Raw genomic sequence first — 13,884 nt, 5'->3', positions numbered from 1 at the left:
AGATGAGTAAATGACATAAAAATCCACTTCCGGGCCCACTTGGTGTGTGCTTGGGCTGAGCAATGAAGCATTTTCGTGTAGAGACTCTTCTTGGAGTTAAACGCCAGCTTTAGTGCCAGTTTGGGGGTTTAACTCCCATTTGGGTGCCAGTTCCAGCGTTTAACGCTGGGATTTCTGAGGGTGACTTTGAACGCCGGTTTGGGCCATCAAATCTTGGGCAAAGTATGAACTATCATATATTGCTGGAAAACCCAGGATGTCTACGTTCCAACGCCGTTAAGAGCGCGCCAATTGGGCTTCTGTAGCTCCAGAAAATCCACTTCGAGTGCAGGGAGGTCAGAATCCAACAGCATCTGCAGTCCTTTTTAGTCTCTGAATCAGATTTTTGCTCATGTCCCTCAATTTCAGCCAGAAAATACCTGAAATCACAGAAAAACACACAAACTCATAGTAAAGTCCAGAAAAGTGAATTTTAACTAAAAACTAATAAAAATATACTAAAAACTAACTATATCATACCAAAAACATACTAAAAACAATGCCAAAAAGCGTACAAATTATCCGCTCATCACAACACCAAACTTAAATTGTTGCTTGTCCTCAAGCAACTGAAAATCAAATAAGATAAAAAGAAGAGAATATGCAATGAATTCCAAAAACATCTATGAAGATCAGTATTAATTAGATGAGCGGGGCTTTTAGCTTTTTGCCTCTGAATAGTTTTGGCATCCCACTCTATCCTTTGAAATTCAGAATGATTGGCTTCTTTAGGAACTCAGAATCTAGATAGTGTTATTGATTCTCCTAGTTAAGTATGATGATTCTTGAACATAGCTACTTATTGAGTCTTGGCCGTGGCCCAAAGCACTCTGTCTTCCAGTATTACCACCGGATACATACATGCCACAGACACATAATTGGGTGAACCTTTTCAGATTGTGACTCAGCTTTGCTAGAGTCCCCAACTAGAGGTGTCCAGGGTTCTTAAGCACACTCTTATTGCCTTGGATCACAACTTTATTTCTTTCTTTTTCTCTTTTTTTTTTCGAATTTTTTTTTGAATAGAAATGCTTTTTCTTGCTTCAAGAATCATTTTTATGATTTTTCAGATCCTCAGTAACATGTTTCCTTTTTCATCATTCTTTCAAGAGCCAACATTCATGAACCACAAATTCAAAAGACATATGCACTGTTTAAGCATACATTCAGAAAACAAGAGTATTGCCACCACATCAAAATAATCAAACTGTTATAAAATTCAAAATTCATGCAATTCTTTTCTTTTTCAATTAAGCACAAAATTTTTTTATTTAAGAAAGGTGATGGATTCATAGGACATTTATAACTTTAAGGCATAGACACTAAGACACTAATGATCATAAGACACAAACATGGACAAACATAAGCATTAATTTTCGAAAAAAAAAACAGAAAAATAAAGAACAAGGAAATTAAGGAACGGGTCCACCTTAGTGATGGCGGCTCTTTCTTCCTCTTGAAGGTCCTATGGAGTGCTTGAGCTCCTCAATGTCTCTTCCTTGTCTTTGTTGCTCCTCTCTCATGATTCTTTGATCTTCTCTAATTTCATGGAGGATGATGGAGTGTTCTTGGTGCTCCACCCTTAGTTGTCCCATGTTGGAACTCAATTCTCCTAGGGAGGTGTTTAGTTGCTCCCAATAGATTTGTGGAGGAAAGTGCATCCCTTGAGGCATCTCAGGGATTTTATGAGGAGGAATTTCCTCATGCTTGCTCCATCCTTTTCTTAGTGATGGGCTTGAGGTCATGCCTTCTCAGTTGAACCGGCTTCCCTTTTGAGTTTCTCTTCCATTGAGCGCCCTCTTCACAAATGTTTATGAGGACTTGGTCCAACCTTTGATCAAAGTTGATCCTTTTTGAGTTTGAAAGGGATCTCGGGGATCACCTTCTTCAAGGCCACAACTTCATAGAAGTGGTCTTGATGCACCCTTGAGATGAATCTCTCCATCTCCCATGACTCAGAGGTGGAAGCTTTTGCCTTCCCTTTCCTCTTTCTAGAGGTTTCTCCGGCCTTGGATGCCATAAATGGTTATAGAAAAACAAAAAGCAATGCTTTTACCACACCAAACTTAAAATGTTTGCTCGTCCTCGAGCAAAAGAAGAAAGAAGAGAGTAGAAGAAGTAGAAATGAGGAAGAAGGGAATGGCTTTGTGTTCGGCCAAAGGGGGAGAAGTGGTGTTTAGGTTGTGTGAAAATGGAGGAGTGAAGAGGGGTTTATATAGGAGTGGGGGGTGGTGAGGGTTCGGCTATTTGAGGGTGGGTTTGGGTGGGAAAGTGGTTTGAATTTGAATGGTGAGGTAGGTGGGGTTTTATGAAGGATGGATGTGAGTGGTGAAGAGAAAGATGGGATTTGATAGGTGAAGGGTTTTTGGGGAAGAGGTATTGAGGTGATTGGTGAATGGGTGAAGAAGAGAGAGAGAGTGGTAGGGTAGGTGGGGATCCTGTGGGGTCCACAGATCCTGAGGTGTCAAGGAAAAGTCATCCCTGCACCAAATGGCAAGCAAAATCTCGTTTTGTGCCAATTCTAGCGTTAAACGCCGGGCTGGTGCCCAGTTCTGGCGTTTAACGCCAGCTTCTTGCCCATTTCTGGCGTTTAACGCCAGTCTGGTGCCCCTTTCTGGCGTTAAACGCCCAGAATGGTGCCAGACTGGGCGTTAAACGCCCAACAGCTAACCTCACTGGCGTTTAAACGCCAGTGGGTGCGTCCTCCAGGGTGTGCTGTTTTTCTTCCTGTTTTTCATTCTGTTTTTGCTTTTTTCATTAATTTTGTGACTTCTCATGATCATCAACCTACAAAAAAAGATAAAATAACAAAAGAAAAATAGTTAAGCATAAAACATTGGGTTGCCTCCCAACAAGCGCTTCTTTAATGTCAGTAGCTTGACAGAGGACTCTCATGGAGCCTCACAGATACTCAGAACCATGTTGGAACCTCCCAACACCAAACTTAGAGTTTGAATGTGGGGGTTCAACACCAAACTTAGAGTTTGGTTGTGGCCTCCCAACACCAAACTTAGAGTTTGACTGTGGGGGCTCTGTTTGGCTCTGTTTTGAGGGAAGCTCTTCATGCTTCCTCTCCATGATGACAGAGGGATATCCTTGGGCCTTAAACACCAAAGATTCTTCATTCACTTGAATGATCAACTCTCCTCTATCAACATCAATCACAGCCTTTGCTGTGGCTAGGAAGGGTCTGCCAAAGATGATGGATTCATCCATGCACTTCCCAGTCTCTAGGACTATGAAATCAGTAGGGATGTAATGGTTTTCAACTTTAACCGGAACATCCTCTACAAGTCCATGGGCTTGTTTTCTTGAGTTGTCTGCCATCTCTAGTGAGATTTTTGCAGCATACACCTCAGAGATCCCTAACTTCTCCATTACAGAGAGAGGCATGAGGTTTACACTTGACCCTAAGTCACACAAGGCCTTCTTGAAGGTCATGGTGCCTATGGTACAAGGTATTGAAAACTTCCCAGGATCCTGCCTCTTTTGGGGCAGTTTCTGCCTAGACAAGTCATCCAGTTCTTTGGTGAGCAAAGGGGGTTCATCCTCCCAAGTCTCATTTCCAAATAACTTGTCATTCAACTTCATGATTGCTCCAAGGTATTTAGCAACTTGCTCCTCAGTGACATACTCATCCTCTTCAGAGGAAGAATACTCATCAGAGCTCATGAACGGCAGAAGTAAGTCCAATGGAATCTCTATGGTCTCATTTTGAGCCTCAGATTCCCATGGTTCCTCATTGGGGAACTCATTGGAGGCCAGTGGACGCCCAGTGAGGCCTTCCTCAGTGGCGTTCACTGCCTCTTCTTGCTCCCAAAATTCGGCCATGTTGATGGCCTTGCACTCTCCTTTTAGATTTTCTTCTGTATTGCTTGGAAGAGTACTAGGAGGGAGTTCAGTAATTTTCTTGCTCAGCTGACCCACTTTTCCCTCCAAATTTCTAATGGAGGACCTTGTTTCAGTCATGAAACTTTGAGTGGTTTTGATCAGATCAGAGACCATGGTTGCTAAGTCAGAGTTATTCTGCTTAGAACTCTCTGTCTGTTGCTGAGAAGATGATGGAAAAGGCTTGCTATTGCTAAACCTGTTTCTTCCACCATTATTGTTGTTGAAACCTTGTTGAGGTCTCTGTTGATCCTTCCATGAGAAATTTGGATGATTTCTCCATGAAGGATTATAGGTGTTTCCATAGGGTTCTCCCATGTAATTCACCTCTTCCATTGAAGGGTTCTCAGGATCATAGGCTTCTTCCTCAGATGAAGCCTCCTTAGTACTGCTTGGTGCATTTTGCATTCCAGACAGACTTTGAGAAATCATATTGACTTGTTGAGTCAATATTTTATTCTGAGCCAATATGGCATTCAGAGTGTCAATCTCAAGAACTCCTTTCTTCTGACTAGTCCCATTGTTCACAGGATTTCTTTCAGAAGTGTACATGAATTGGTTATTTGCAACCATTTCAATCAGTTCTTGAGCTTCAGTAGGCGTCTTCTTCAAATGAAGAGATCCTCCTGCAGAGCTATCCAAAGACATCTTGGACAGTTCAGAGAGACCATCATAGAAAATAACTATGATGCTCCATTCAGAAAGCATATCAGAAGGACACTTTCTGATTAATTGTTTGTATCTTTCCCAAGCTTCATAGAGGGATTCTCCTTCCTTCTGTCTGAAGGTTTGGACTTCCACTCTAAGCTTACTCAATTTTTGAGGTGGAAAGAACTTTGCCAAGAAGGCATTGACTAGCTTTTCCCAAGAGTCCAGGCTTTCTTTAGGTTGTGAGTCCAACCATGTCCTAGCTCTGTCTCTTACAGCAAAAGGGAATAGCATAAGTCTGTAGACCTCAGGGTCAACCCCATTAGTCTTGACAGTGTCACAGATTTGCAAGAATTCAGCTAAAAACTGATGAGGATCTTCCAATGGAAGTCCATGGAACTTGCAATTCTGTTGCATTAGAGAAACTAATTGAAGCTTAAGCTCAACGTTGTTTGCTCCAATCGCAGGGATAGAGATGCTTCTCCCATAGAAATCGGGAGTAGGTGCAGTAAAGTCACCCAGCACCTTCCTTGCATTGTTGGCATTGTTGTTGTTTTCGGCTGCCATAGGTTCTTCTTCTTTGAAGAATTCGGTCAGGTCCTCTAAAGAGAGTTGTGCTTTGGCTTCTCTTAGCTTTCTCTTCAAGGTCCTTTCAGGTTCAGGGTCTGCCTCAACAAGAATGCTTTTGTCTTTGCTCCTGCTCATAAGAAAGAGAAGAGAACAAGAAAAGGTGGAATCCTCTATGTCACAGTATAGAGATTCCTTGAAGTGTCAGAGGAAAAGAAAGTAGAAGACAGAAGTAGAAAATTCGAACTTATCAAAGAAGATGGAGTTCGAATTTTGCATTAAGGGATAGTGTTTGTCCATAAATAGAAAGACGTGAGAAGAAGGGAAGTAATTTTCGAAAATTAAGTAAAAGATTTTGAAAACATTTTTGAAAAAACATTACTTAATTTTCGAAAATGAAAGTGGGAAAGAAATAAAGTGATTTTTGAAAAAGATTTTGAAATTAGAAATCAAAAAGATTTGATTGAAAACTATTTTGAAAAAGATGTGGTTAAGAAGATTTGATTAGTTTTAAAAAAAAAGATGTGATTGAGAAGATATGATTTGAAAAACATTTTAAAAAGATTTGATTTTGAAAATTAAAAACTTGGCTAACAAGAAAAGATATGATTCAAACATTAAACCTCTCTCAACAGAAAAGGCAACATACTTGAAATGTTGAATCAAATCATTAATTGGTAGCAGGTATCTTTGAAAATGGAAAGAAATTGATTTTGAAAAAAATTTGATTGAAAATTGATTTGAAAAAGATTTGATTTTAAAAAGATTTTGAAAACTTAAAAAAAAATTTGATTTGAAAACAAAATCTTCCCTTTTAGCCATCCTGGCGTTAAACGCCCAGAATGGTGCACATTCTGGCATTTAACGCCCAAAACTATACCCTTTTGGGCGTTAAACACCCAACCAGGCACCCTGGCTGGCGTTTAAACGCCAGTCTGTCTTCCTTACTGGGCGTTTTAAACGCCCAGCTTTTTCTGTGCAATTCCTCTGCTGTATGTTCTGAATCTTCAATTCTCTATATTATTGACTTGAGAAGACACAAATTAAAAATATTTTTGGATTTTTAATAATTAGGACAAATCAAAATGTAATAAGAATCATATAACAATGCATGCAAGACACCAAACTTAGTAGTTTGTATACTACTGACACTAACAAAATGAGAATGCATATGAGACACACAAAACACTCAAGTCAATGGAATTCAAAGATCAGAGCAAGATATCATCAAGAATTACTTGAAGATCCTTAAGGACACATGAATGGATGCATGCAATTGACACCAAACTTAAGATGAGACACTAGACTCAAACAAGAAATTTTTGGATTTTATGATTTTTTTGATTTTTTTTGTGTTTTTCGAAAATTAAATGGAAAAAGGTATCAAAATTCTTAATGAGAATTCCAGGAATCAGTGCAATGCTAGTCTAAGACTCCGGTCCAGGAATTAGACATGGCTTCACAGCCAGCCAAGCTTTCAAAGAAAGCTTCGGTCCAAAACACTAGACATGGCCAAAGGCCAGCCAAGCCTTAGCAGATCACTGCTCCAAAAGCAAGATTGATAGAAATCAACAAGCTCTTGTGATGATAAGTTGAAACCTCGGTCCAATGAAATTAGACATGGCTTCACAGCCAGCCAGACTTCAACAAATCATCATGAAACTCTAGAATTCCTCTTCAAGAATTTCGAAAAAAAATAAATACCTAATCTAAGCAACAAGATGAACCTTCAGTTGTCTAAACTGAACAATCCCCGGCAACGGCGCCAAAAACTTGGTGTGCGAAATTGTGAACAATACTTTTCACAACTCTCATAATCCCCGGTCATGAACCCCAAAAACTTGGTGTTCAATACCATGGCATTACACAACTTCGCACAACTAACCAGCAAGTGCACTGGGTCGTCCAAGTAATAAACCTTACGCGAGTAAGGGTCGATCCCACGGAGATTGTTAGTATGAAGCAAGCTATGGTCATCTTGTAAATCTTAGTCAGGCAAACTCAAATGGATATGGTGATGAACGCATAAAAACATAAAGATAGAGATAGAGATACTTATGTAATTCATTGGTAGGAACTTCAGACAAGCGTATGAAGATGCCTTCCCTTCCGTCTCTCTGCTTTCCCACTGTCTTCATCCAATCCTTCTTACTCCTTTCCATGGCAAGCTTATGTAGGGTTTCACCGTTGTCAGTGGCTACCTCCCATCCTCTCAGTGAAAACATTCCTATGCTCTGTCACAGCATGGCTAATCATCTGTCGGTTCTCGGTCAGGCCGGAATAGAATCCAGCGATTCTTTTGCGTCTGTCACTAACGCCCCGCCTGCTAGGAGTTTGAAGCACGTCACAGTCATTCAATCATTGAATCCTACTCAGAATACCACAGACAAGGTTAGACCTTCTGGATTCTCTTGAATGCCGCCATCAGTTCTAGCCTATACCACGAAGACTCTGATCTCACGGAATGGTTGGCTCGGTTGTCAGGCGAGCACTCGGTTGTCAGGCGATCAACCATGCATCGTGCAATCAGGAATCTACGAGATATTCACCCAATCGAAGGTAGAACGGAGGTGGTTGTCAGTCACACGTTCATAGGTGAGAATGATGATGAGTGTCACGGATCATCACATTCATCAAGTTGAAGAACAAGTGATATCTTAGAACAAGAACAAGCGGAATTGAATGGAAGAACAATAGTAATTGCATTAATACTCGAGGTACAGCAGAGCTCCACACCTTAATCTATGGTGTGTAGAAACTCCACCGTTGAAAATACATAAGTATAAGGTCTAGGCATGGCCGTGAGGCCAGCCTCCCAATGATCTAAGAACTAGGTGTTCAAAGATGATCTAGAGATCTAGAGTGATCAAAAAATGAAAAAAACAATAGTAAAAGGTCCTACTTATAGAAAACTAGTAGCCTAGGGTGTACAGAGATGAGTAAATGACATAAAAATCCACTTCCGGGCCCACTTGGTGTGTGCTTGGGCTGAGCAATGAAGCATTTTCGTGTAGAGACTCTTCTTGGAGTTAAACGCCAGCTTTAGTGCCAGTTTGGGCGTTTAACTCCCATTTGGGTGCCAGTTCCAGCGTTTAACGCTGGGATTTCTGAGGGTGACTTTGAACGCCGGTTTGGGCCATCAAATCTTGGGCAAAGTATGGACTATCATATATTGCTGGAAAGCCCAGGATGTCTACTTTCCAACGCCGTTGAGAGCGCGCATATCGGGCTTCTGTAGCTCCAGAAAATCCACTTCGAGTGCAGGGAGGTCAGAATCCAACAGCATCTGCAGTCCTTTTTAGTCTCTGAATCAGATTTTTGCTCAGGTCCCTCAATTTCAGCCAGAAAATACCTGAAATCACAGAAAAACACACAAACTCATAGTAAAGTCCAGAAAAGTGAATTTTAACTAAAAACTAATAAAAATATACTAAAAACTAACTATATCATACCAAAAACATACTAAAAACAATGCCAAAAAGCGTACAAATTATCCGCTCATCAATACCCTTTGTCTCTTTCTTGAGTTTAACATGAGGACATGCTTTGTTTAAGTGTTGGGAGGTTTGATAAACCCCAATTTTATGGTTTATCTTGTGTTGAATTTAGGAGATTTTATCAACTTATCTCACATTTATTCAATGAAATAGCATAGTTTCGTGAATTCTTCCTAATTTGTGCTTAAGAGTGAAAACATGCTTTTTAGGCCTTTAAATTGCTAATTTTAATTCACTTTATTTCTATTTGATGCCTTGATAAGTTTGTTGAGTGATTTCAGGCTTATAAGGCAAGGATTAGATGGAAGAAATCAAGAGAAAAGCATGCAAAGTGGAGAATTCATGAAGAAAAGAGCATTTGGAGGATTCAAGGCCACATGCACGCGTCATCCACGCGTACGCATGAGGAGGACATTTATAGCCACGTGCATGCATCATCCGCATACACGTGAGGAAGGAATCTACCAGTGACATGCACGCGTCAGCCACACGCACGCGTGACGCGGGTCACGTGACCTCATTAAAGTGAATACGCTAGGGGACAATTTCTGAGCTTTCCAAACCCAAATCAAACTCATTTTTGAGGCTATTTGATGCAGATTTCAAGATTGGACAAATGAGGGAGCAATTAGATTAGCTTAGGACCATGCTTTAGGATAGTTTTCTAGAGAGAGAATTTTCTTCTTCTCTCTAGAATTAGGGTAGATTTAGGTCAAACTCTCTTAGATTTAGGTTTTAATTCTTGTTTTCATCTAGTTTTATTTGCAATTTCTTGTTCCTACATCTTTGTTCATTTAGTTTACATTGTTAATTTCCTCTTATGTCACTTTTATATTGATGCACTCTTGTTGATTTTGATTTTCTTTAATGCAATTTGATGTTTCTTTGTTTATTGTTGCCTAATTGAGTTTCTATTGTTATTTTCTTACTTTGGGTACTTGTAGAATTTATATTCCTTGTAATTTTACCATGCTTTCCTTTTGTGCCTTCCAAGTGTTTGGCAAAATACTTGGTTGGACTTTGATGAGTGGATAATTTATACGCTTTTTGGCATTGTTTTTAGGTAGTTTTTAATAGGATATAGTTACTTTTAGGGATGTTTTCATTAGATTTTATGCTAAATTCACATTTCTGGACTTTACTATGAGTTTGTGTATTTTTTTGTGATTTCAGGTATTTTCTGGCTAAAATTGAGGGACCTGAGCAAAACTCTGATAAAAGGCTGACAAAGGACTGCTGATGCTGTTGGATTTTGACCTCCTTGCACTCGAAATAGATTTTTAGAGCTACAGAACTCCAAATGGTGCGCTCTTAATGGCGTTGGAAAATAGACATCCAGAGCTTTCCAGCATTATATAATAGTCCATATTTTATTTGAGATTAGATGACGTAAACTGGCGCTCAACGCCAGTTCCATGCTGCATTCTGGAGTCAAACGCCAGAAACACGTCACGAACCAGAGTTGAACGCCAAAAACATGTTACGACTTGGCGTTCAACTCCAAGAGAAGCATCTGCACGTGTTGAAATCAAGCTCAGCCCAAGCACACACCAAGTGGGCCCCGGAAGTGGATTTCTGCATCAATTACTTACTTCTGTAAACCCTAGTAGCTAGTCTAGTATAAATAGGACATTTTACTATTGTATTAGACATCGGGGATTGTATTTTTGATCCTATGATCACGTTTTGGAGGCTGGCCATTCGGCCATGCCTGAACCTTCATCACTTATGTATTTTCAACGGTGGAGTTTCTACACACCATAGATTAAGGGTGTGGAGCTCTGCTGTACCTCGAGTTTTAATGCAATTACTACTATCTTTTATTCAAATTCAATCTTATTTCTGTTCTAAGATACTACTCGTACTTCAACCTGATGGATGTGATGATCCGTGACACTCATCATCATCCGTCCCTATGAACGCGTGCCTGACAACCACTTCCGTTCTACAAGCGAAAGCTAGAGTGTGTATCTCTTGGATTCCTGATGCACGACGCATGGTTGCCCTCGCCTGACAACCGGGCCTTCCATTCCGTGAGATCAGAGTCTTCGCAGTATAAGCTAGAATTGATAGCAGCATTCATGAGAATCCGGAAAGTCTAAACCTTGTCTGTGGTTTTCCGAGTAAGATTCCGGGATTGAATGACTGTGACGAGCTTCTAACTCACGATTGTTGGGCGTGATGACAAACGCAAAAGAATCAAGGGATTATATTTCGACATGATCGAGAACCGACAGATGATTATCCGTGCCGTGACAGAACATTTGGACCTTTTTCACTGAGAGGATGGGATGTAGCCATTGACAACGGTGATGACCTACATACAACTTGCTTTGGAAAGGAGTAAGAAGGATTGAATGAAGGCAGTAGGAAAGCAGAGATTCAGGAGGAGCACAGCATCTTCATACGCCTATCTAAAATTCCCATCGATGATCTACATAAGTATTTCTATCTTTATTTTCTGTTTATTTATTATTATTATTCGTAAACTCCATAACCACTTATTATCTGCCTGACTGAGATTTACAAGATGACCATAGCTTGCTTCATACCAACAATCTCCGTAAGATCGACCCTTACTCACGTAAGATTTATTACTTGGACGACCCAGTGCACTTGCTGGTTAGTTGTGCGAGGTTGTGAAGAAAGTGCTAAGTTAGTAAATGCGCACACCAAGTTGAATGCCATTATAAGAGATCACAATTTCGTGCACCAAGTTTTTGGCGCCGTTGCCGGGGATTGTTCGAATATGGACAACTAATGGTTCATCTTGTTGCTCATATTATGTAATTTTATTTTTTATTTTCTTTTCAAAAAGTTTTCAAAAATATTTTTCAAAATTTTCCCTTTATTTTTAAAAAATCCTTCAGAGTTTTTAAGAATGAATTCTAGAGTTTCAAAATGGTATGCTGAAGCTTGGCTGGCCATCAAGCTTTAGACTAACCTGGTATGATTCCTGGAATTTTGATTGAGAACTTTGAATTCATTACTTCCTTTTTCCTATATATTTTTCAAAAATAATAAAAGAAAATACAAAAAAAATTAAAAAATTATAAAAAACCAAAAATATTTTGTGATTCTTGTTTGAGTCTTGTGTCATGTTTTAAGTTTGGTGTCAATTGCATATTCATCTTGCTCTTGCATTTTTCGAAAATTCATGCATTCATAGTGTTCTTCATGATCTTCAAGTTGTTCTTGGTAAGTCTTTAAGTTTGATCTTTAAATTTTCTTGTTTTGTGTTGTATGATGTTTTTCATGTGCATTTTTGCATTCATAGTGTCTAAACATTAAAGATTTCTAAGTTTGGTGTCTTGCATGTTTTCTTTACATCAAAAATTTTTCAAAAATATGTTCTTGATGTTCATCATGATCTTCAAATTAGTTGTTTCTTGTAAGTCAAGTCAAATTTTCAAATTTTAAAAATCTTATCTTATTAAAACTTTTTCAAAAATCAAATCTTTTTCATTTTTTTATTTAATTTTCGAAAATTTAATTTTTTTAAATATTTTTCAAAAATCTTTTTCTTAGTCTTATCTTTATTTTTGAAAATTATGCTAACAACTAATATAATTGATTCAAAAATTTGAAGTTTGTTACTTTCTTGTTAAGAAAGGTTCAATCTTTAAATTCTAGAATCATATCTTTTAGTTTCTTGTTAGTCAAGTAATTAATTTTAATTTTAAAAAATTTAAATCTTTTCCAACCATATCTTTTTAATCATATCTTTTTATCTTATCTTTTATATCATATCTTTTTCAAAATTTTATCTTTTTCAAAAATTTGATTTTAAAATATCTTTTCTAACTTCTTATCTTCTTATCTTTTCAAAATTAATTTTCAAATCTTTTTCAACTAACTATTTGATTTTTTGTTTATTTCTTATCTTTTTCAAAACCACCTAACAACTTTTCCCTCTCTAATTTTCGAAAATCACTTCCCTCTTTTTCAAAATTTTCTTAATTAATTAATAGTTTTGAATTTTAACTTTAATTTTATCTCCCCTTTAATTTTCGAAAATCATTTAACTCCTTTTCAAAATTTATTTTCGAAAATTTCTCCCTCTCTCATCTTATTCTATTTATTTATTCATTTACTAACACCTTTCTTCACCTCTCTTCATCTCAAATCACTGCCTCTATCCTCACTCTTGTGTTTGGATTATTCATTCTTCTTCACTCTTATTCCCTTTCTTCTTCTACTAACAATAAGGAACCTCTTTACTGTGACATAGAGGATTCTCCTTCTTTTTCTGTTCTCTTCTCTTTCATATGAGCAGGAACAAGAAAAAAGGCATTCTTGTTGAAGCTGATCCAGAACCTGAAAGGACTCTGAAGAGGAAACTAAAGAAGTTAAATTACAACAATCCAGAGACAACCTTGCTGAAATTTTCAAACAAGAAAAGAATATGGCAGCCGAACCCAACAACAATAATGCAAGAAGGATGCTTGGTAATTATACTGCACCTACGTCCAAGTTTGCTGGAAGAAGCATCTCAATTCCTGCCATTGCAGCAAACAATTTTGAGCTGAAACCTCAATTAGTTGCTCTAATGCAACAGAACTGCAAGTTTCATGGACTTCCATCAGAAGATCCCTACCAGTTCTTAACTGAGTTCTTGCAGATCTGTGAGACTGTTAAGACTAATGGAGTAGATCCTGAAGTCTACAGGCTCATGCTTTTCCCTTTTGCTGTAAGAGACAAAGCTAGAGCATGGTTAGACTCTAAACCTAAAGATAGCCTGGACTCCTGGGATAAGCTGGTCACGGCCTTTTTGGCTAAGTTCTTTCCTCCTCAAAAGTTGAGCAAGCTTAGAGTGGATGTTCAGACCTTCAAACAAAAAGATGGTGAATCCCTCTATGAAGCTTGGGAAAGATACAAGCAGATGACCAAAAGATGTCCTTCTGACATGTTTTCAGAATGGACCATGAAAGATATATTCTATTATGGTCTATCTGAGTTCTCTAAGATGTCATTGGATCATTCTGCAGGTGGATCCATTCACTTAAAGAAAACGCCTGCAGAGGCTCAAGAACTTATTGACATGGTTGCAAATAACCAGTTCATGTACACTTCTAAGAGGAATTCCGTGAATAATAGGACACCTCAAAGGAAGGGAGTTCTTGAAATTGATGCTCTGAATGCCATATTGGCTCAGAACAAAATGTTGACTCAGCAAGTCAACATGATTTTTCAAAGTCTGAATGGATGGCAAAATGCATCCAACAGTACTAAAGAGGCATCTTCT

At 38.5% G+C, this 13,884-nt stretch overlaps 2 non-coding genes across 2 annotated transcripts; one reads left to right on the top strand and one right to left on the bottom strand.

Moving 5' to 3' along the window:
• The first annotated feature begins 4,629 nt into the window (after positions 1-4,629).
• LOC112716347 (small nucleolar RNA R71) lies at positions 4,630-4,737 on the top strand. Its single transcript, XR_003160300.1, has one exon. It is a non-coding gene; the product is annotated as a small nucleolar RNA R71 (small nucleolar RNA).
• An 8,706-nt stretch (positions 4,738-13,443) lies between these two features.
• Positions 13,444-13,547, bottom strand: LOC112716731 (small nucleolar RNA R71). Its single transcript, XR_003160455.1, has one exon. It is a non-coding gene; the product is annotated as a small nucleolar RNA R71 (small nucleolar RNA).
• Positions 13,548-13,884: the final 337 nt, after the last annotated feature.

Source organism: Arachis hypogaea, chromosome 1, assembly GCF_003086295.3.
Source record: "Arachis hypogaea cultivar Tifrunner chromosome 1, arahy.Tifrunner.gnm2.J5K5, whole genome shotgun sequence".
Taxonomy (NCBI): Eukaryota; Viridiplantae; Streptophyta; class Magnoliopsida; order Fabales; family Fabaceae; genus Arachis; species Arachis hypogaea.
This window is presented reverse-complemented; position numbering and strand designations above follow the sequence as displayed.